Here is a 25121-nt window from a genome sequence, read left to right as displayed (position 1 = left end):
GTGATGGAAAGTGTCTGGAAAACCGAAATAAAATTTTGGGACAATCCGGCCCTGAATACAACCCCAATCTGAAACAAAATGGTGCATTATCGCCAGGTGAAAGTGCTAGTTATCGACTAGAGGGGGGTGAATAGGCGATTTTTATCAAAGTCTTCAAAACGTGGAAGTTTCGAAGACAAACAATAGAAATGACCTAATTGACATGCAGCAGAAGATAAACTACAACAAGCACACCATAGTCAAGTATGCAATAATGTGAGAGTACAAAGACTAATAATAGCTTGGTAGTAACGATCAGGATGGAAGATGGTATGAAGCCAATCAATGATAGCAGTCAAGTATGAAGTCAATCAGGTATGACAAACAGGCAATGACTTCACGAAGACAAACTTAAGGTAAGGGGGGATAGAGGATAGAACCAGTCACTTGATGAAGACACAGGATTTGTTGGACCAGTTCTAGTTGCTATGACAACTATACATCTGGTTAGGGAGGCTGAGATTCAACTCAGAAGACCGCGTCTTCACCTTATTCCCCTTGAGCTAAGGACACACAGTCCTCGCCCAATAACTCTGGTAAGTCTTCAAGGTAGACTTCCGAACCTTCACAGACTTTGTTCACTGGTGATCCACAATGACTCTTGGATGCTCAGAACGCGACGCCTAACCGGCTGGAGGATACACAGTCCTCAAGTGTAATAAGTCTTTAGGTCACACAGACAGAAAGACTTCAGTGATGCCTAACACTCTTTGGCTCTGGGTGTTTGGGCTTTGTCCTCGCAAGGATTTCTCTCTCTCAAAGGCTTCGAGGTGGGTTGCTCTCAAATGACAAAAGCCGTAAACTAACTCTGAGCAGCCACCAATTTATGGTGTAGGGGGTGGGCTATTTATAACCACAAGGCAACCCGACCTGATATGTTCGAAATGACCCTGGGTCACTAAGGAACTGACACGTGTTCCAACGTCAGATTTCAAACACACACGACAACTTTACTTGGGCTACAAGCAAAGCTGACTCATCCAGCTCTCGATAAGATTTGCTCTCATTGTCTTCGCTCGAAGACATAGGATTTGGGTTGAGCATCACTTCAGTCATTCTGACTTTGTTCACTTGGACCCCACTTAACAGTACGGTGGTTCCTATGACTCAACAAAGAAGAAAAGGAAACAACGAAACAACACAATCTTCACGCTCCATAGTCTTCACTCATTGTCTTCTCATGTCATAGTCTTCAATGTGAATATCTTCACATACCACCATTGTTGTCAATGTCTTCATACATTTTTAGGGGTCATCTCCGGTAGGTAAACCAAATCAATGAGGGACACTACCTGCGTTATCCTGCAATTCTCACAAACGCATTAGTCCCTCAACCAACTTTGTCGTCAATACTCCAAAACCAACTAGGGGTGGCACTAGATGCACTTACAATCTCCCCCCTTTTTCGTGATTGATGACAAACTGGTTGAAGTTTTCAACGAGAATGAAGTATGTGAAATTGTAAAGGATAGGGTATTGTCTTCATAAGTGGCAAAGGCTCCCCCTAAAGATGTGCATATAAGTAATTTGCTTTTGGAATGCAAATGCACATGGCAGGTTGTACTTGTGGAGATCCTCTTCAACTTATGAAGATAATTCATCATGCATGAAATGATATAACTAAAAGAATGACATGCATAATGGAAAATGGACGTCTGCAGAATGATCTAAGTGCGGAAGTTATCATCGCACATGAAAGAGAAAATAAGTAGCAGACGACCATCGAGTTTAAGTATTACAACTCAACGAACGAAATGTATCAAAAGCAAGAGTTGTAACCACTAGGCAAAATATAAATCAACCGCCCATATGAACCCGCTTGAAGACTATCAAACTCATATGATTCTCCCCCTTTTGTCAGTAATGACCAAAAAGGTTTGAAGACATAGAGCATCTACTCATCCTCATGAGGAGTAGGTGAAGCAGTAGGGTTGTCGTTGTTGGTTGGTGGTGCAGACGAACTTGAAGATTTGCTTCAGCACTGAGCAATGTCAAACTCTTCCATGATCACCGACAGGTTTCGTGAGTGACAAATGCATTCTTGGTGGCAAGATTTTGAATGCAATTTACGTCCACCAAGAGGCTTTGCATCTGTTGCTTGAGCCAAAAGTTATGCTTGTCTTGTTTCTGATGCAGTGCCACAAGAAGTTCTCGGTCATTTAGGACCCGAGAGCGCTTCTTTGGCCTTTGAGCAATTGTGCTCTCAGTAGCTTCAGTTGGTGCACGATGAGGCAGACGAGTGTTTCCAACTATCGGATAGACACGAGTTACAGCTTGGACTCCTTCCATAGGCTGAGTGAAGCTTTGGTGGTCAGCATTTTGAAGACAAAGTGGCTTCTTGGCAGGCTCAGGGTATATGGCTTCAACTGACATATCAACCTCTGGTAGAAAGATCACATGATTGCGAGCAGAGGGCTGATAGTTGATAGCAGAGTGTAGCTTGATGAGGCGCATGACCCATGGAGCATAGAATTTCAGGCCAAAAAGGTCAGATCCAGATGCATCCAGTTGTCGGAGGAAGAAATCTTGTGCATTGAAGCTGATGCCATTGAGGATGTAAAAGACCAATGTCTTCATGGCTCCTTCAAGTTTTGCAGCTAATGAATGCCCTTTGATAGGCCATAGAGTCCGCCTTATGATGTGATATATTGTGCGCGGCAGATACTCAAGGTCATCAGCAAAGAACTCCTTTGGGTATTCAGCGTCATGTGGCAATGGCTTCATCATGCTCAACATCTAGCTCATGTTGGATTCTGGCTTATGGAAGATGCTCTCCAGTGCATTGCGATGGTGTTGACAACCAGGTTCGTACAGCTCTCCGGGAGTGGATAACCCTGTAAGCTCAATGATGTCAAGAGCTTTGGCTACATGATGAACATTTCCTGTCATCCACTCGAGAACCCATGTTTTTGTATCCCTGTTGTAGCCGCGAATGTGGAGGGTAGCATAGAATTGAAGTAGAAGTTCCTCATTCCAATGTTCTTTATCTGTCACAAAGCTGAGCAGACCTGGGAACCTTGGTAGTCTTGGCTTTGGTTTCTGGACCTGAGGCCTATGCTCAATGTGATAATCAAACTGAGGACCAGAGACATGAGGCAGAGGGACCAGAATGGGCCATCTGACAGTGATTAGCTGGCCATGGCTGTATGCTTGCTCAATTGTATGGGGCCTTGGTGGCGGAATAGGAGCAGTGGCAACAACAATGGCTTCAGGCTGCACATCAGAAGCTTCAGGAGCAGTTGAAGCATTGGCTTCTGGCATATTGGTTGGTGCAGGCTCCACACTAGCTTCAGTCATGACAACGTCATGGGCTTCATTTGTGTTGGTGGGGGCAGCCTCAAGATTTTCAACCTCCACTTGATGACCTGGAGGGTCTGGCACTGGCATGTTCACTTCAGGGACAACTTCTTCAGTAATGGGGGGAGTGGGGACACGTCCTTCTTCTTGTTCGTCATTAGCTGATGCAGCCGGATTGTCTTCAGCAGCTTTGGTTTCAGACACGGAGATATTCACAGTTGGAGTGGCATCTGGAAACACTTGACGTGCAACTGATTGGTGGTGCTCTTGTCCTTCTGGAACACTCGGAAGAGGGGCTTGAGGCCTGGGTCCTTTGCGAAGCCTTTGTAATACAGGCGACGCCTTTGGAGATGGAGTTGGCTGGGCCTCATCCTCTTCAACTTGCACAAGTGGTGTGACTTGTTGGTGTTGGGGAGTACTGGGGGAGTCTTGTTATTGTGGGCGATCAGCCCATGATGCATCCTGAGCAATTGGCGTTAGAGGACGACCAATGCTGATGATTTCGCTGTTCGTGAGAACAGGCGATGATACCAAGTTGTGCTCAATTTGAGGAAGAACGTCATCATCTTCAACATTGTCATGGTGACCAATGTCTTCAGCAGCGATGGGATCAACTGCTGGAATGTCTTCAACTTCATAAGCCTCTGTGGAAGCAGACTCATGAACAATCATCCGTCATTCTTGGTGTTCAGATGCAGGGCAAACCATTGAGATAGGTTCAACAACTAAGGGCTCTGTTGGAGCAGCCCGATTCTTCTTGATCTTGCGCTTCTTCTTGGAGGGAGCAGCATCAGAGACTTCTGAGGTTTTCCTTTTTCTGGCTTTAGCCTCGGCAACCCTCGTCTTCTTCTGTTCTGAAGCGGTTGACATGGCCTTTGGCCTCGAGCCAGTCATGCTGCTTGGGAAGACTATGCGAGGTTCATCCTGCCTCGAAGGTGCAGGTTGGACAGTTGATAGCTTCTTCTTCTTTGCAGCCATTCTGGAGTCGATGCCAGGACGACCAAGAGCCTTGCGCTTCTCAGCCTCATTGTAGGCTAGCACACACTTGTCAGCCAGATTCTTCATGCGCTCTCGAGAGCCTCGAGCTTCTTCACGCTTCTTGTGAAAGGCTTCTTTGAGCTCGTGCAGCATGATCTTGAAGTTTTTGACATCTTGCATGCTGAGCTTGGCCACATGCTTCTTGAACTGAGCCTTTTCATAGTCGATCTTGTGCTTCAGTTCGACGATGCACTGAGCAATAGCTAGCTCAGAAGCAATAGCACCATTGAAGGAGACGCTGAGGCCTATGGGAAGTTGCAAATCATCAAAGCTGAGATTTGGTGTGTCAAATCACTCATCAATGAAGTTATGGATGATTGCCACGTCAAAAAGAGGCAAATTATTGAAGATCTCTGCTTCTTCCTTGCTCTTGATCAGTTGCTCAAGAGCATCATCTGCAAGATCGTCATCGCTGGACAGATCAATGTGCTCTTCACGCAGAATGGCAGCAGGAATCAATGTCTGATCAGTATTCTTGACGATTTTCTTTTTCTTCTCCGTCTTCTTGGAGATGCGTGAAAGATCTTCAGACTGCACACTGTCTTCAGGAGGTGCAGTGGCCAGTGGCTTCACACGTGAAGCTTTTGGAGGTGCAGCTGATTGTGAAGCCTTAGTTTTCTTTGGCTTCTGCGGCCTTGGAGGAGGAGCTGGGGCTTCATCATTATCAACATCATTATCAGAATGATCTACTCTGGCACCCTAGACCAAGATGTATGTGATGAGTCCATCAAGGTTTGAAAAGGGGCCGATGACATTGGGTTCTGCATCACATGAGCCGTCAGCACGGGGAGCAGAGGGACCAGGGTTGAAGTCTAATCCCAATGACTTCTTGTTTTCCTTGGCCGATGCCTTTGCGTGCTGGAAGTTGCGCTTGAAGAGATTATCGTCACGACACCAGAGTAGTGATGATGGGTCGGCATTTTCAGGCTGAGGTCCACGGACCATACAAGGATAGAAATTCTGTGCAACAGCTTCAGCTCTGTTCTTGGGTGGAAGGCCTCGATAGAGAATATCACCCCAAGGACTTTTGATAGCATTCTTCTCAGCATATTCCTGGGTCACGAACTTGTACTTGAACCATTGTTCAACCCAATATCGTCGAATCCATTGGATTCGGGTCTTGCGCTGATTATAATCCTCTTCAGGATCTGTCTTGTAAATTTCTGCGAGGTCACAAGGCAAATCTTTTGATGTTCCCCCTCGACGCTGTCTGCCATCCTTCCTTACTGATTTCTCTGCAGCCATGAACTTCAAACTGAATGGCTTCAATACGTTCAAAGGCTTCAAGGGCTTTCGCTTGCTGGTCAAACAGGAACTAGCTTCAGGAGAGTTAATGTGTTGCTGTAGGAATTCTGCAAACGAATGGAGACTATGAGAACCAAGGGATTCTCCCACGGACATGTACCTGTGACAGCATTAGAGATGCAAGGGAAGGGGAAGAGGTCATATGCATTCTTAGAAGATTTGAAGATAAATCAGTTTGAAGACATTGACCTCATGATGCGAAGACATTCACTTATATGTTGAGAGTTGGTTCCAGATTTGTACGAATCCGTGAATAAGTACAAGTGAGGAATCTAACTAGATATGAAGCTTAAGTGAATATACTAGGCAGTTTGAGATGCAGACAAAATAGATCTAACATTGTATAGGCAGAAACCAATTTTGGTAAATAGGATGAATCATTGAGGATCAAAAAGATGGTAAAAATAGAGTTATATTTACCACACGAAGAACTGCTAAATGGGATGAACAGGAGACGAGCAGTTCAATCCACCGTGCCCTAACTTGGCGACGGAGGACACCTACGGCGGCGGCGGAGAGGACGATGTCCGCGGCCGGCGTGAGGACGGCGTCGGAGAAGTCGCGACAGCTAAGCGCGTCGTCGCCGGCATCGTCGCGAGCTAGCGGTGGCGCTAGGGTTTTGACGAGGTGGAGAGGTGGAAGAAGGTTTTGTTGACCTTAGGGGACACGTATTTATAAGAAGGTGTGCGGCATAGCGCAATTACGCAGGTGCCCCTGCCTGTTCACATCTGAGGGACACGTGGCAGGCATGCAACATACTCAGAGTTGTCCCACGTTCCCACGCCCGCCAAGTTTGTCGGATGGTTGTTTCGGCTTCACCAGATTTCAACAATAATGATGAATCATTTAAAAAGACTTGATGTTTGTCTCTGTGTCTTCTGCTGACAAGGATGCAGAGAAGACATTCGACAGTTTCAATAGAATGCATATGATTTGGACAGATAGATTTTGAGATAGTAAGCATAAAGAGATTAGGGTCCGATCACATTCACTTAGTTCAAAAGATTCAACAAGGAAGACATAGCTACAAGTGAATGCTGTAGAGGACAGAATACTAGTATATATATATATGAGAAAGCAATCAAATCGACATAGCGAAGTAAATCATGAAGATAAGTTGAAAGCTGAAGACAAACCAAATGCGAAGATATTGCACCAATAACGCCATGAGTGAAACACTTCAAACCAAGAAATTTGGTGGTGGCGTTACCCACCATATAGGAAGTATTAGACCCAGACACGACGCACAATTATCGTGGCGCTCCGAAGTCAAATTCCACGTTAATGTATTCACACTCAGAATGTAAGTCTACATTGATTGAAGATATACTTTACTCCGTGTGTTGCACATCTAAGTCATCAACATGCATAAGTGTTAGGATGTGTGCCTGATCACAGTCCATTTGAGAATTCCAAGATATTTAGCTCACACCGTAACTTGCAAAACCTTTTCTCATCCAAGGGCTTTGTGAAGATATCTGCCAGTTGCTCTTTAGTGTTGACGTGAATGATGTCAATATCTTTCTTCATGACATGATCTCTGAGAAAGTGATGACGAATTTCAATGTGCTTTGTCTTTGAGTGCTGGACTGGATTGTTGGCAATCTTGATAGCACTTTCGTTGTCGCAGAAGCGAGGTACTTGTTTCAGATTGATGCCATAGTCCTTGAGAGTTTGCTTCATCCACAGAAGCTAAGCGCAGCAAGATCCAGCAGCAATGTATTCAGATTCAGCAGTTGAGAGTGATACACAGTTTTGCTTCTTTGAAGACCAACAGACAAGTGATCGTCGCAGAAAGTGACATGTGCCTGATGTAGACTTGCGATCAACCTTGTCTCCAGCATAATCAGCATCCGAGAATCCAACCAGATCAAATCTTGAGCCCTTTGGATACCATAATCCGAGTGTTGGGGTGTAAGCCAAATATCTAAGAATTCGCTTCACAGCTAAGTGATGTGATTCCTTTGGTGCCACTTGGAATCGAGCACACATGCAAACACTAAGCATAATATCTGGCCTAGATGCACATAGGTAAAGTAAGGAACCAATCATGGAGCCGTATACCTTTTGATCGAACTCTTTACCATTGTCGTCGGGAGCAAGATGGTGTTTGGCTGGCAATGACGTCGTGTAACCTTTGCAATCTTGCATTCCAAACTTATTCAGACAGTCTTTGAGATATTTTTCTTGAGATATGAAGATGCCATTCCTTTGCTGACGAATTTGAAGACCAAGGAAGAACTTCAGCTCACCCATCATGGACATCTGATATTGCTCTTGCATCATGTATCCAAACTCATCACTATACTTCTGGTTGGTGCAGCCGAAGATAATGTCATCCACGTATATTTGGCACAAAAACAGTTCACCATCATATGTCTTCGTGAAGAGTGTGGGATCGAGGGATCCAGGTTTGAAGCCTTTGCTCTTCAGGAAGTCTTTGATCGTATCATACCAAGCCTGAGGAGCTTGTTTGAGGCCATACAGTGCTTTGTTTAACTTGTACACCATATCAGGATGTTTTGGATCTTCAAAGCCAGGTGGTTGAGCAACGTACACTTCTTCTTCAATTTTGCTGTTGAGGAATGCACTCTTCACATCCATTTGATATAGTAAGATGTTATGGTGGTTTGCATAGGCTAGCAGTATGTGAATAGCTTCAAGCCTAGCCACAGGAGAAAATGTTTCATCGAAGTCAATTCCTTCAACTTGAGTGTATCCTTGAGCCACAAGACATGCTTTGTTTCTGACGACTTGACCATGCTCGTCTTGCTTGTTTCGATATATCCATTTTGTGCCAATAATGTTATGCTTGCGAGGGTCAGGGCGCTTGACAAGTTCCCAAACATTATTCAGCTTGAACTGTTGAAGTTCTTCTTGCATGGCTTGAATCCATTCAGGTTCCGTAAAGGCTTCAGAAACTTTCTTGGGTTCTGATATTGACACAAATGAAAAATGCCCACAGAAATTTGCTAACTATGTTTCTCTTGAGCGAGTAAGTGGACCAGGCGCATTGATGCTATCAATTATCTTCTCAATTTGTACCGCATTAGCAACACGAGGATGAACTAGACGAAGACCTTGCTCTTGCTGATCATTGTCATCATTGGGACGATTGTCTTCGGTCTGAGCATTGTCTTTAGTTTGGTTTGGTGCAGAAATGATAAGTTCCTCTTCAGGCTGTGCTTCAAAGGGCATGATTTCACCTGTTCCGATCAGCTTGATTGATTCGCTGGACGGAGCTTCATCAAGTGTACTTGGCAGGAGCTCTCTTTGTGAACCATTGGTTTCATCAAATCGCACGTCCACAGTTTCAATGATTTTGTAGTGATAGAGGTTGAAGACTCTGTAAGAGTGCGAGTCCTTTCCATAACCGAGCATGAAGTCTTCATGAGGTTTAGGTGCAAATTTTGACTTGTGATGGGGATCCTTGATCCAGCACCTAGCACCAAAGACTCTGAAGTAGCTGACATTTGGCTTCTTGCTAGTAAGGAGCTCATAGGATGTTTTGCTCAGAAGCTTGTGGATGTAAACATGGTTGATGATGTGACATGCTGTATCAATAGCTTCAGGCCAGAACTTTCTTGGTGTCTTGTACTCGTCGAGCATTGTTCGAGCCATCTCAATGAGGGTTCTGTTCTTGCGCTCTACAATGCCATTTTGTTGAGGTGTGTATGGAGCAGAAAACTCATGAGTGATTCCCATTGTATCCAGATAAAGATCAAGCCCGGTGTTCTTGAATTCAGTGTCGTTATCACTTCTGATATGCTTGATCTTGACGCCATAATTGTTCATGGCTCGATTGGCGCGTCTGAAGACATCTTGTACTTCAGTCTTGTAGAGAATTATGTGCACCCATGTATATCTTGAGTAGTCATCAACAATGACGAAGCCATAGAGACAAGCTGTTGTTGTGAGGGTAGAGTAGTGAGTAGGGCCAAATAAGTCCATGTGTAACAGCTCGAAGGGTTGAGATGTCGTCATGATTGTCTTCGAGGGGTGCATTGCCCTAGTCATCTTTCCAGCTTCGCAGGCACCACACAAATGATCTTTCTTGAACTTGACACCCTCGATGCCTATGACATGCTTCTTCTTGATGAGTGTGTGTAAGTTCCTCATGCTAGCATGCCCCAGCCTCCGATGCCAGAGCCAGCATTCTGAAGCTTTTGCAAGAAGACATACGGCAAGCTGTGGACCTACTGAGAAATCTACCATGTATAGATCATCTTTCCTATACCCTTCAAAGACTAGAGACTTGTCAGATTCCATTAGTACAAGGCAACGATATTTTCCGAATAACACAATCATGTTCAAGTCACAAAGCATTGAGACAGACATTAAGTTGAACCCAAGGGATTCAACAAGCATCACTTTATCCATGTGTTGATCCTTTGAGATTGCAACTCTACCTAGACCCAATACCTTACTTTTACCAGTGTCAGCAAATGTGATGTGACTCTTGTCGGATGGACGTAAGGTTGAGTCCATGAGAAGACTTCGATCACCAGTTATATGATTAGTGCATCCGCTATCCATAATCCATTCTGAAGCACGAGGTGTCATACCCTACAGTGCAGTTAGGAGGATAGGCTTCACAAGGTATGTTGTGAAGCATAAGCATTTGACGCACACAAGGATTATCACAACTTAGATCAAGGTTAGAACACACAGTATGACAGGTAAGCGATTCATATGTGAAATACATAGTAAGTCATTTTATCATGCGTCCCTTAATGTGTTTTAGGTCACCAACAATAGTATCGGACGCCTTTGATTGCTGGCTGGAGACCATGTTCTGCAAAAGAGAGTTAATTCTTCTTCACCACCCACATCTTTAGGGGTGGCTTAGAAGCAATGAGTCTAAGTTCAGCATCTAAGAACTTTGGCTTTGAAGCCCTAGCAAATAGCCTTGTAGGAGATGAATGATACTCATATGAATAAGCAGAAAAATTCTTAGTTCTATGAACATAGCGGTTTGAGGACACACGCTCATATTCATAAGTGCGAGTATGATTTCCCTGCAAAACATGGGCGTTAGGGTGACTCAGGTGAGTCCTGTATGAAGCCTTTGGACCATATGATGCCTTAGGTCTGGGGTTTGTCTTCTTCCCTAGTGGTGTCATGATGACATTCACTGGAAGATTCTCAAGACAGCTTTTGGGAACCCAGATCTTCTTCATAGGTGGTCCATTCCTGCAGTTAGTACCAATATACCTGGCAAACACTTCACCATTCTGATTTTTGAATAGTTTATAGTTTGCATCAAAGGATTCATCAATGATAATAGGATTAGCATAGGTAAAGCCAGATAAGGTGGATGGATCCACTGAAGGTTCCTTTGCAGCAACCCATGTGGTTTTGGGATACTGCTCAGGCTTCCAGTAGGAACCATCAACATTTATTTTCCTCTCGAACCCGACACCCTCTTTCCTAGGGTTTCGGTTCAGAATCTGCTTTTTGAGGACATCGCAGAGTGTCTGATGTCCTTTTAGACTTTTATACATCCCTGTTTCAAGCAATGTCTTCAACCTAGCATTTTCATCAGCAATAGCAGTGGTATCCTCCGTAGAGGGGTTAGTTTCCACATCAGTAGTTGAAGACAATGCAACAGCAGCAGCAGTGGAACATTCAGCAACAGAGGTAGCGTTATTACGCTCAATGCATTTTAGACATGGTGGTTCAAATCCATCCTGAGCGGAACTGATCTGTTGAGCACGAAGTGACTCATTCTCCTTTTGAAGATCTTCACGAGCCGCTTTCAATTTCTCAAGCTCTTGCTTCCTTTGAAGATAATCATAGGAGAGCTTTTCATAAGTGGTTGAGAGCGTCTCATGAAGACTTTCAAGTTCTTGGTACTTAGCATGAAGATTTTTTATGTCTTCAACTAAGGACTGTGAACGTGTCATTTCCGCGTCCAACAGGTCATCGCTTTTGTCTAACAGTTTTTGAGTATGTTCCATAGGCTTTTGTTGTTTAGTAGCACTTTTAGCAGGTGTTTTGTAGCTGGGTTTGGATTCACAATCAGAGTCATCTTCACTTGATGTTTGAAAGTAAGCATCACGTGATTTTACCTTGGCACCACGTGCCATGAAGCAGTAGGTGGGAGCAGGATCGTCCATGTCATTAGCTTCAGCGTTGGTGTTGAAGTCATTGTCTTCAATGTTGAAGATGGACTTAGCAACATAGGCTGTGGCTATAGCCAGACTTGCAACACCAGGGTTGGACTCTTCTTCAGACTCCACCTCTGCCTCCTCAGAAGCAGACTCCTCCTCAGAATCCATTTCCTTGCCAACAAAAGCACGAGCCTAGCCTGATGAGCTCTTCTTATGAGATGAAGACCTTGATGAGGACTTGGAAGAAGACTTTGAGGATTTCTTCTTCTTCTTGTCATCAGAATCATATTCCTTGCTCTTCTTCTTCTTCTTCTCATTGTCCCACTGCGGACACTCAGAGATATAGTGTCCAGGTTTCTTGCACTTGTGACATCTTCTCTTCTTGTTGTCATGAGTGGAAGCTTCATCATTTCTTGAGCTAGATTGTGAAGACTTTCTGAAGCCCTTCTTCTTAGTGAACTTCTGGAACTTCTTCACAAGCATAGCAAGTTCCTTTCCAATGTCTTCAGGATCATCAGAACCGCAGTCAGATTCTTCTTCAGATGAGGAAACAACTTTTGCCTTCAAAGCGCGAGTTCGGCCATAGTTGGGACCATAGATATCTCTTTTCTCAAAAAGCTGGAACTCATGTGTGTTGAGCCTCTCAAGTATATCAGACGGATCGAGTGTCTTGAAGTCAGGACGTTCTTGTATCATGAGGGCAAGGGTGTCAATGGAGCTGTCAAGAGATCTCAATAGTGTCTTGACGATTTCATGCTTGGTAATCTCAGTGGCGCCGAGAGCCTGAAGCTCATTTGTGATGTTGGTGAGGCGATCAAAGGTGAGCTGGACATTTTCATTGTCGTTTCTCTTGAAGCGGTTGAAGAGGTTGCGAAGAACACTGATCCTTTGGTCTCTCTGTGTAGAGACGCCTTCATTGACCTTGGATACCCAATCCCAGACTAGCTTTGACGTTTCCAGAGTACTCACACGGCCATACGGTCCTTTGGTCAGATGACCACAGATGATATTCTTTGCAGTGGAGTCCAGTTGAATGAACTTCTTGACATCAGTGGGGGTGACACCTTCACCAGTTTTGGGAACGCCGTTCTTGACGACATACCAGAGGTCGACATCAATGGCTTCAAGATGCATGCGCATCTTATTCTTCCAGTAGGGATATCCAGTTCCATCGAACACGGGACAAGCAGCAGAGACTTTGATTATCCCTACAGTCGACATAGCTAAACTCCAGGTGGTTAAACCGAATCACACAGAACAAGGGAGTACCTTGCTCTGATACCAATTGAAAGTGCTAGTTATCGACTAGAGGGGGGGTGAATAGGCGATTTTTATCAAAGTCTTCAAAACATGGAAGTTTCGAAGACAAACAATAGAAATGACCTAATTGACATGCAGCGGAAGATAAATTACAACAAGCACGCCATAGTCAAGTATGCAATAATGTGAGAGTACAAAGACTAATAGCAGCTTGGTAGTAAGGATCAGGATGGAAGATGGTATGAAGCCAATCAACGATAGCAGTCAAGCAATGAAGTCAGTCAGGTATGACAAACATGCAATGACTTCACGAAGACAAACTTAAGGTAAGGGGAGATAGAGGATAGAACCAGTCACTTGATGAAGACACAGGATTTGTTGGACCAGTTCCAGTTGCTGTGACAACTGTACATCTGGTTAGGGAGGTTGAGATTCAACTCAGAAGACCGCGTGTTCACCTTATTCCCCTTGAGCTAAGGACACATAGTCCACGCCCAATCACTCTGGTAAGTATTCAAGGTAGACTACTGAACCTTCACAGACTTTGTTCACCGGCGATCCACAATGACTCTTGGATGCTCAGAACGCGATGCCTAACCGGCCGGAGGATACACAGTCCTCAAGTGTAATAAGTCTTCAGGTCACACAGACAGAAAGACTTCAGTGATGCCTAACACTCTTTGGCTCTGGGTGTTTGGGCTTTGTCCTCGCAAGGATTTCTCTCTCTCAAAGGCTTCGAGGTGGGTTGCTCTCAAACGACAAAAGCCGTAAACTAACTCTGAGCAGCCACCAATTTATGGTGTAGGGGGTGGGCTATTTATAGCCACAAGGCAACCCGACCTGATATGTCCAAAATGACCCTGGGTCACTAAGGAACTGACACGTGTTCCAACGGTCAGATTTCAAACACACACGACAACTTTACTTGGGCTACAAGCAAAGCTGACTCATCCAGCTTTGGATAAGATTTGCTCTCATTGTCTTCGCTCGAAGACATAGGATTTGGGTTGATCATCACTTCAGTCATTCTGACTTTGTTCACTTGGACCCCACTTAACAGTACGGTGGTTCCTATGACTCAACAAAGAAGAAAAGGAAACAACAAAACAACACAATCTTCGCGCTCCATAGTCTTCACTCATTGACTTCTCATGTCATAGTCTTCAATGTGAATATCTTCACATACCACCATTGTCATCAATGTCTTCATACATTTTTAGGGGCCATCTCCGGTAGGTAAACCGAATCAATGATGGACACTACCTGCGTTATCCTACAATTCTCACAAATGCATTAGTCCCTCAACCAACTTTGTCATCAATACTCCAAAACCAACTAGGGGTGGCACTAGATGCACTTACACCAGACGCCTGGGTCAAACAACAAAAAGCAAAAAACCTATATAGGGCATGAAACCGTACTGGAGGGATGTCTCAATGGACCCTGTAAAATTCATAGTATAGAGGGTGCCACACCAACTCACAGCCTTAGAGCATGTTGGATACTCCGACAGGTGGCCAGAAGTGGCGAGGAGCTTTTAACTCCAGAATTCACAGAGCACCACCCCAGGGATACCAGTACGGTATTAACAGTCTTCGAGACTTTCGCATCAAATAATATGCGGAAACGAACACTCCGCAGCCTTGCCGAAGTCTACCAAGTAGCAACAATAAACCCATGGAGTGACACGACTATTAACTTTAATGCCAGTGATGAACCTAAATTCCGAACAGCCCAAGCACCAGCCGCATTGGTCCTTAGTCCAATAGTGGACGGCTTTCGACTTACCAAGGTACTCATGGACGGTGGCAGCGGATTGAACCTCATTTACAAGGAAACCCTTCGAAAAATGGAAATAGACTGGAGCCGCATTGAGCGAAGCAACACAACCTTTAGAGGAAAGTTGGGAAGCGTGCTGTACAGGAAAAATCACACTGGATGTGGTGTTCGACATGCCGGATAATTACAGATCCGAGGAGGTCATGTTTCAAGTGGCCCCATTCAGCAGCGGATACCACGCTCTATTAGGGTGAGAGGCATTCACATATTTTCAAGCTATACCCCATTATGGGTACATGAAGCTCAAAATGACCGGACCCAACGAAATCATCACTCTTGCTAGTGACCCGGACATAGCACTCCACGCCGAAAACAAGACAGCCGCACTGGCCCTTGAGGCACTATCTGAAGCCCTAGCGGCCGAAGAACTGACTACGCTGCGCTCCATGGTGAACAGGGACGATGTGATACTCGATAAAAGATCCAAGTCCACCTCCTTTAAAACGGCGAATGAAATAGTCAAATTCCAAGTCCATCCAACGGACCCTACAAAAACGGCCTCCATCGGGGTGCAATTAAACCCTGATGTAGACGCTGCACTACGAGAATTCCTACGCGAAAATTGGGACATTTTTACCTAGCACCCTTCAGACATGCCAGGAATCCCACGCAGGCTGGCCGAGCACAGCCTAAACATCCTAAAAGGATTCAAGCCTGTCAAGCAGGCTCTTCGGTGTTTCTCCAAACCCAAGAGACAACCATGGGAGAGGAGCTCGCCAAACTACTGGAGGCCGGATTCATCAGAGACATAAAACATCCGGACTAGCTAGCGAACCTGGTGATGGTACCAAAGAAGGACAAATCCTGGTGCCTATGCGTCGATTTCAAGGACCTCAACAAGGCTTGCCCAAAGGATCCCTTCCCCCTCCCCCGCATCGATTAAATTATCGACGCCACCGCAGGACACGATTCATTGTGTTTCCTCGACGCATACTCCGGCTACCATCAAATTAAGATGGCAGAGCCAGACCAAGCCGCAACGGCATTCATCACCGCATACGACCCATTCTGCTTCAACACAATGCCCTTCAGGCTCAAAAACGCCGGCGCAACATAGCAGCGCATGATTCAGACATGTCTGGCAAACCAGATCGACAAAACAATGGAGGCATGCATAGATGACGTGGTCGTCAAAACCAAGCATGTCAAAACTCTAGTAGATGACTTGAGGCTCACATTCAATAACCTCTGGACATATGACATCAAGCTTAATTCGGAAAAATGCGTTTTCGACGTACCAGCCGGAAAGCTCTTGGGCTTCATTGTATCCGGTAGAGGAACTGAAGCAAACCCAGCCAAGATCCAAGCTCTGTCACAATTGGACATTCCAAAAGACCTCAAACAGATACAAAAATTGACTGCATGCATAGCGGCTCTAAGCCGCTTTGTCTCCCGCTTGGGAGAAAAGGCATTACCCCTTTATCGCCTCCTCTGGTGCACCGAACACTTCGAGTGGACGGATGCCGTCATGACCGGACTCGAAGAAATAAAAGCCATATTGGCAACAAACCCGGTCCTGGCCGCGCCTAACATCGGCGAACCAATGCTATTATACATTGCGGCAACTCATCAAGTTGTAAGCGCAGTGCTCGTCGTCGAACGAGAAACGGACGGACACAAATATCCCCTTCAAAAACCAGTTTACTACGTGTCCACTGTCCTCACTCCATGCAAGTCACGATACCCGCATTATCAAAAGATAGCGTACGCGGTGTTTATGGCATCCCGGAAGCTGCGACACTACTTTAAAGAGTGTTCAATAACAGTAGCCTCTGAAGTACCTCTTAACGACATTATAAACAACCGTGACGCGACGGGCTGGATTGCCAAATGGGCCATTGAGCTCCTCCCGTTCGACATAACCTACAAGCCACGGTGAGCTATCAAGTCGCAAGTTTTGGTCGACTTCGTCGCTGAATGGACTGAAGCCGAACTCCCTAAAGAGTATGGCACATATTCCAATTGGGTCATGCACTTTGACGGATCCAAAATGTTAGTTGGTCTGGGGGCTGGCATCATTTTGACGCCCCCAACAGGAGATACAGTTCAATACGTACTCCAGATAATGTATACAGACTCCAATAATGCAGCCGAATACGAGGCCCTTCTACACGGCCTCCGGATGGCAGTCTCCATGGGCATTCAACGCCTAGAGGTGCATGGGGATTTGAACCTCGCGATATCCCAAATAAATGGAGACTTTGATGCCAAGGATCCAAAAATGGCAGCTTATCACAACGACGTCCTAAAAATGTCAGCTCGGTTCGAAGGGCTCAATTTTTTTTGAATATGTACTGCAAGGCAACAGCCTCACAGCTCTTTATTGAAAACAACAAAGAACAAAGTCCTATTACAAGTCCATACAAGAAGAGAAAAGAGGAAGACAGAAATACTTACAGAGTTACAACCCAAGCAGGGCAAAGAAAAAACACTACCTAAGGAAGGCTAGAGATCCAAGTTAGAAGGCTATCCTTGTATTTACATTTTATCCTATGAGAAAGAAGGGTTATGTCATGGATGAAGTTATGCCTCCATGCTCTGAAAGAAGGTGTCTCATTCCTGAAAACCTTGCCATTCCTCAAGATCCAAATGTTCCAAGCTGCTGTAAAGACCACTTCAGCGAAGAAAGAATGCCCAAAATCCTTCCTAGCCTTTACTGCCATGTTGTAAGTTGTCATCCCAGGCTGTGGGTCCCAGATAATCTGCAGGTAATTCCAGACTCTAATGCTAAAATTACAAGAGAAGAACAGATGTGCACGATCTTCATGGATCAGATATGGACATAGGACACAAGTATGATCTTCCACATGCCAATGCCTTCTGAGTAGCATGTCTCTGGTGTTTAAATGATCTCTCAGCAGTAACCAACCGAACATCTTGATTTTCAATGTACATGAAGATTTCCAAATCCATTGGAAGATTGGATCAACAACAATATGATGATGCTCATACACATAGAAGGGCTCGAATTTCACCATATAGCCCGGGAAAACAATCAGGCAGCAGACGTCTTGGCACGCATCGGCGCAAAGCGCGATGCAGTCCCCCCAACATTTTCTTAGAAAGGCTATTCAAACCATCCGTATCATGGGAAGGGGGATCCACAAATAATAGTCCGGATCCAACCGCACTACCTGACACCGAACATTCTGACACAGCGGGAGGCTTGGCCAACGAAGTAACATCATCAGCCCACGAAATAATGGCAGTCATTGCCCCGTGGACAAAACCATTCCTAGCCTACCTGACCAGGCAGGAACTTCCAGAGGACCAAAATGAGGCATGCTGCATAGTGCGGCGATCTAAAGCCTATAAAGTCCATGAGGGAGAGCTTTATAAGAAAAGCACCACCGGAGTCCTTCAAAGGTGTATCTCCGAAGAGGAAGGGCGAAATCTCCTGGCTGAAATTCATGCTGGGCTCGGCGGGCACCACGCCGTAGCCCGGGCCCTTGTAAGCAAGGCCTTCTGTACATTATTCTATTGGCCTACGGCCCAGGCAGATGCTCAGGATTTAGTCCAACGATGCCTCGGTTGACAACTCTTTACTAACCAAAGCCACATGCCACCCACCGCCCTCCAAACTATACCCATCACCTGACCCTTTGCGGTCTGGGGGCTTGACATGGTTGGACCCCTTAAAGGGGGAACCCACAAGCAAAAATACTTACTGGTCATGGTGGACAAATTCACCAAATGGATAGAGGCCAAGCTTGTTAAGACGGCCGAATCCGGACTAGTGATAGACTTCATATCAGGGGTTGTACACCGTTACGGCGTCCCCCACAGCATCATCACCGATAACGGCACAAACTTTACGGCCGACGAGGTCAAACTCTACTGCAAAAACATGGGCATCAAGCTCGACTACGCTTCAGTCTATCACCCACAAACTAACGGTCAAGTCGAGCGAGGAAATGGTCTAATCATGAGCGGCATCAAACCCAGGTTAGTGCGATCCCTAAAGGAATCTAACACACACTGGGTAGACGAGCTCGACTCTATACTCTAGGGGCTGCGGACCACGCCAAATCGTACCACCGGATTCACACCATTTTTATGGTATACGACGCAGTGGCAGTTCTGCCCTGCGACATAATTCATGACTCACCTCGCGTGCGCATGTATGAAGAAAGAGAAGCCAAACTCGATCGGCAGGACAGCTTGGACGCCTTGGAGGAGGAGCACGACGTGTCAAAAGCCCATTCCGCATTCTATCAACAGCAAGCTCGAAGATATCAAAGCAGGGAAGTACGAGTCAAAACTTACAATGTTGGCGAGTTAGTTCTACGCCTGCCGGACAAGAAAAAGGACAAACTCAAGCCCAAATGGGAAGGTCCCTTCATCATTGACCAAGTCCTGACTGGTGGAGCGTACCTCCTGCGAGATGCATCGGATAACCGACTCGAGCCGAACCCATGGAACGCAGCCCGTCTACGAAGATTCTACGCCTAGCGCCGGACTCTGTGTTCGTCTCCTTCCTCTGTCTATTTTTTACACATTAGCTGTCTTATTTTTCTCTCCTTCTCCCTCCTTTTTCTCTTACAGCCTTTGAGGGCTCGTTTGCGCCTTGTTCGCAAACAATTGACGCGCTATCCGTGCTCATTATACCTGAGGGCTTCTTTAACAGAAGCTTGTTTATACGGGCCTCATGCCCAACACATGTGTCATACTTCCGCATGTACCTTTTATTCACCATTATATGCATCGATATGACTTAAGTTTTGGCCAAGCTGGGTTGCCTGGCTCCTGTGCTTACCCCTACGTTCCCGATTGTTCGGCTAGGCGGTCAAGGGAGCACCTCTGCGATTGTTACTGCCGGGTCAGCCGGATGTGTACCTCAGACTGGGTGAAGCCGAAAGCTAGCGTTCTTAAGGGAATACTCGGTCGGTGAACTAAAAGATGATTTCTCCCTTGTTTATTTATCTGCCCCCAGATGTTTTTCTGCTTTTTTCGCAGTCCAGACGTGCACTTTAGGGCATGCCTCCCAGGGAAAGGAACCCCTAACGGAACTATTCTCCCTGGAAGATGTTTCTTACTAACCATGTAATATAACATAACTAGTTGGGCACTTGTCTGTTAAAGCACTAATGACCCCTACGCCTGGTCTCCACGCATGCCCCGATTCTTACATAACCGTGAGGGTATTCGGACACACTCCGGACTCTTGGGTCCCGAGGTTGAAGCGAAAAGGTCTGCCATGACAAACGATCTACAATCCGGCTAGAAGGCATTTTACATGTCATTTTAAATTACATAGTCAATTTGACTGGGTATATTCCTCTTCAATACCATCGAACAGGCTGTCTAGTTTACAGTCCTGTTGGGAATATTTGGCGGCCAACTCTACCTGGCCGTACACTAAACTCACAGGGATCTCCTTCCCATCGGGCCCTACAGGTCCGACCTCGGCCATGTGGTTTGGGTCAGCCTTCGTGTACCGCGTCTTCACCATGGCCCAGGACTCCCTGGCGCCTTGATGGCAGGCCGATATCTTCCATAATCGGAAGCGCCGCCGCACTCCCTTCAGCTTTTCTGCAAGCCCTCCAAGGCTTTCAAGCATGGAGACGGATGGCCACAAAGCCTGAGCGATGCCTTGCATCACCTGCTGAACTCGTTCGTGCAGTTGTGAGAGCTCGGGAAGAAGGTCACCCGTAGAACCGGGCATTTCCTCAGCAGGTCGACCTATCAGTAGACCTACAGACATAACTCTGTCAATCGACTTCCTCGCCGAACTCTTTTTTCATAGCTCGTTCAAGCACTTACTAAAAATGCCGCGTCGAAGTCGCCGATTCTCCTTCACGGAGTCCGACAGCTGAGCACGAACATCTTTTAGTTCCTTGCCCAGCTGGGTGTTGGCATCTTGGAGCTTATTCTTCTCTTGCCTCACCCTCGTAAGCACGCTCTCGTCGGCCTTTAACCGGCGCAAGAGTTGTTGCTTGTCCGGATCTACTCCGGCGCCATCTGCAATGTTCTTGTCAGATTTGCAAGCATGCCGCACTTTTCAACATATTTATCATTTGAAGCATATATTACCAGAGGGGGTCTCCTTGGCCTCCCCTGTCGCGGCTAGTGCAGCCTCAAGTTGGGTCTTGCACTCTTCCAGCTCCTGGGACAGTTGGGTATTCTTTTCTGTAAGATCCTGCATAACAAATGATCCTTAAATCAGTTGTTCTAACTGTTTCAAGTCTCGGGGGCTACTGACATATATAACCATCAAATTTTCTCACCCGTATGTCTTTTACATACTGCTCTGTGGCTCTGGCTAGACCATTTTGAGCGGCACGGAGGCACGCATCTCCCGTATTGAAGGCATCTAACACCTCTTGGGAGAAACAAGCGTCACGAAGAACTGTCCGACGACGCCTGTGGTTCATGGCACTCTCCACCTCTGAATTGGTGGCAGACAGCCCGTCCGCATCCTCTTTCGGAGGAGAGTTCGGTGCACGCCTCGTGCTTGCCTCCACTTTCGGACCCGGCCTTGGAGCCTGGCCGGTGGAGGCGCGATTGGCAACCTCTCTGGATATAGTCCGACGAGCGCTCTTTTTCCTGAAGAGAGCACGAGCATTGGTACGCCTCGAGGGAATAAAACCTGGGAATAAAATAGCACGACATACTGTTGTGCCGGCGTCTCAATCCGGACCGCACTTCTTTTCAGCCTGCCGGACCTTGATGCCCCTTGTTGGTTAGCCACCGCGGGCTCGGCCCTCCGCCTCAAGGACTTCCCCTGCAAAAACGCCATTGGTATGCGGTGATCAAAAATAAGCACGGATGGATCATTATAAAGAGTGCTGGGGCTTCGGTCTCGGTTACTTGTGAGGCTGGAAGTAGTCCGGGATAATCGTCCGTAATGGCCACCAAGGCATTGTCCTTGCTCAATTGATGAAACACCCCATCAATCAGCTCCACACATAAGTCCGGGTCCTCTTGGGAGTCCAGGTCGAGGGACCGTTCCGGGTCCTCGGGTTGTGGAGGAGGGCTGTTTATCTCCTTTACAGTCTGGCGTAGCTCCTGCGTTGAAATTGCTAGACTAAGTACTTAACTACGGGAATATGAAACGGATGGGCAAGTGAAAGTGTTCGCTTAGCCAGCTTGGAGGATTGTACATAGAAAATCCGCCCCGTGGGTTGACGCGGAGGAATTCCTCCTCTTCTCCCTTGTATAAAGCGGATAAGATCTTTATTAGAGTGGCAGCCGAATCCGATCCTCACCTAGCCACCACAAGGTAGAGGCATCGGATCCTCACCTAGAAACCAGTAGAGAGAGCAACTGAACTCCCCCTAGTACTTCATCGCACCAGCCTAGAACTGACCTTCGCGAGGCTGTTCTTCCTTGTACTGTTCATCATCAGCCCGAGAGGCAATCCACCACACCACACACTGGAGTAGGGTATTACACCACAATGGTGGCCTGAACCAGTATAAACTTTGTGTCTCTTGTGTTGTTCCTTTGATTGCTTAGTTCATAGCGAGGCGGTGAGGTGCAGGTAGGCAGAAGGCTAAATCTCCATGCGCACCCCAGTGTTCGAATCTAGAGGGTCTGCCGGAACCCGAAATCCGACATTTGGCGCGCCAGGTAGGGGTGCGCCGGAATCCACCTTCTGCCGCTTCGCGTCCTGTCGCATCGTCATCATCATGTCCGGTAACCAGGCAGGCAACCCTGATCCTTGGGCGGCCTGGCCCGCCCACGCAGAACCGCTCGCCCCGGGCAACCCCACGCCCCAGGCAGCTCGCGGTCCGCAGGGCGCTGCAGGCCGCGGGCGGCGCGGACAGGCGGCGACCGCTCTCTCGACGCGGTAGGCGCGGTCGGCGGCGAGGGCCTCCCACCACACTGCGGCCACGGTGCCGTACACCCGGCGGGAGCAGGCGAAGTCGAGGGTCGCGCTCACCGTGGCCCGAGAGCTGCTGCAGTGCAGGCTGCTGGAAGGCGGTCACGACGTGCTGCTAGAGCAGGTGGAAGTGCTCCTGGGCTTCGCCGCCTCGGGGGCTCCCCCCTTCTGCACTCAACTCCCACCTCAGGTCTAGGGTGGCCCGCACGAGGGCTCCATGCATGCCCGTGCGGCCCCAAGTGGACTCCAAGGCCACCCCAACGCCGGCCAGGCCGTCAGCCCCGGGCCAGCGACGGCGCTGCCTCCGCCCCTGGTCATTGAAGAAGGACTCGCCACAACCCGCGGCCCCAATGGGCCGCCGCGCTACCACCCCCAGTTGGGCGCCTCAAGCAGCGCGGCGTGGCACGCGGGGCGCTATGGCGCGGCCTTCGGGATGGTGGCCCCAGAAGAGTACGTGCCACATATGATGGACCAAGGGCACGCGCATGAGGATGAACAAGACTCGCTCCTCGGCCCAAGCTGGGGGGACAAGGCGCCAAAAGCTGAACTCTTCCAGGAGCCCCGAGAAGGCCCCGTCGGCTACGCTGGGAACAACGAGTATCAGGTACTGCTAATTCCTCAGGAGCAGGCATACGCCAACCATGGGTCGCAGGAGGTGCAGGTTACGACGATGGGCGGCTGCCCCACTCCCGCGCTTCCTACCCCTCAGGAGGAGGGCGCCGGGGGCTGCAGGAGAGGGGCCAAGATCCGACATCGTCACCGCAGCGTTTGGAGCAAGGCGTCCTCAGGAGGTAGGCCCTCTGCAGGGGAGGTGCCCCAGAGCCTGCCCCTGGCAGAGGACTTGTGGTCGTCGGGGGAACCACTGGCGACCGCTCTACCCCATCGGCGGCGTCCTGGTTTCTGGTCGTCGTCGGTGGCACTAGAGTGTGGCGCAAGGCGGGCCCCTCGTCTGGCGATATGAAGCAAGGCCGGTACCTATGAAGAAGGCCCAGTGCCTGTGAAGCTCGCCGCCCCGTGACACTCTCACGTAATAATGAGTGGGGCTGTACACGCCCCGAAGTCTCAGGGGTGCCGGCCTCAGGCCCTGGGGCTCCCTCCCACGCCCAGTGGCAGCACTTAGCTCCGCGCTAGTGAGAAGACGTCCAAGACTAGACTAGGTGCCGGACACGGCTTTTTTCTGCCTTTGTTGCTTTTTCCCCTTGGTTGTCGTTTTCCCCGTTGAATTTAAGTTGGATTTGAGCTCGAAGATTTGCGTGTGTTCGGGGAAGGGGTGTTTAGTCTCGTCCGAGCAATCTCTCGCGTTCTGGTTACCACTTTGCTTCAGCTGCCTCCCCTCATGAGCCCCTCACGAGCCGGGCCAGGCCTAGCTTGCGTGCAGCCCAGACTGCTGTTGCCGCGCCCTCTCAGGAGGTTTTCATTACAGGTTTTACGGACTCATTTGGGAGATGCTCGAAGCACCACCGCCCTCTGCAGGCTGACTCGAGGCCCACGCAGGTCGAAGGCAAACAAGCCAGCCGCTTGGCGCAGGCGTACGAGTGATATCGCATCTACTTATACGCTGAACATGAGTTTTTACATGAGGGGCTTCCCCTCCCAAAATGCTCTTACAACCTTCAGGGCAAGACCCGAACTCTATCTGCGCAGGGTAAGGAAGCAGGAACAACACGCGGTCAGTCGGATAAATCCCCCAATGCATCCTCAGGGGCGCCTCCTGAATCATCGCTGGCGTCGCTGGCCTTGCCATCGCCCTCCGCGTCGCCAGCAGCGGCGCCAGGGCCGTTCACCACACCACCTTCATCGACAGCCACGACCGCATTGTCGTTATCAGAAGCGAAGGCCCTGACAAGGGCATCCACATTGTCTTCCACCCAGCGCGCCAGGTCGCCTCGGACGGCCTGGGGCACTGGAGCGATGGCGGCGTCAAAGTCAAAGTGGGGGTCCATGTTCTGAAGGTGGCTAAAGACACGGGAGAATGCGCGTCCGAGCAGGGCGCAACTCCTCTCCTCCACCAGCCTGTTGGCACCGACCGACCGTGCCTCAGGCCGCGTCACCATGTTGGTGAAAAACTAAAGATTGCCAGCATAGTTGACTGCGTGGGGCTGGACAACAGCCGCCTCGCAGATGTTACCCAAGACTGCATTGGCTCTCTCCCGGAGCCTGGCAAGCATGGGGCCATGCTCGTGCTCCAGAATCCGCCACTGGCGTATCTCGTCTTCGTTCTGACACGCGACGGCCTCGGCCTCATCCACCCGCTGGCAGAGAAGAAGCACCTCGGCGCGGGAGGTGGTCAGCTCCTCCCGCGCTGCGTCGAGGGCGGCCTGGGAAGCGTCGGCTCGCCGCGTCACTTCCTCCAGCTTGGCCCTCGGGACGGCGGTTCTGCCTTCGGCCTCGACCTGGATCAACCC

Source organism: Triticum aestivum, chromosome 5B (genome assembly GCF_018294505.1).
Source record: "Triticum aestivum cultivar Chinese Spring chromosome 5B, IWGSC CS RefSeq v2.1, whole genome shotgun sequence".
Lineage (NCBI taxonomy): Eukaryota > Viridiplantae > Streptophyta > Magnoliopsida > Poales > Poaceae > Triticum > Triticum aestivum.
Note: the sequence above shows the minus strand (reverse complement) of the source record.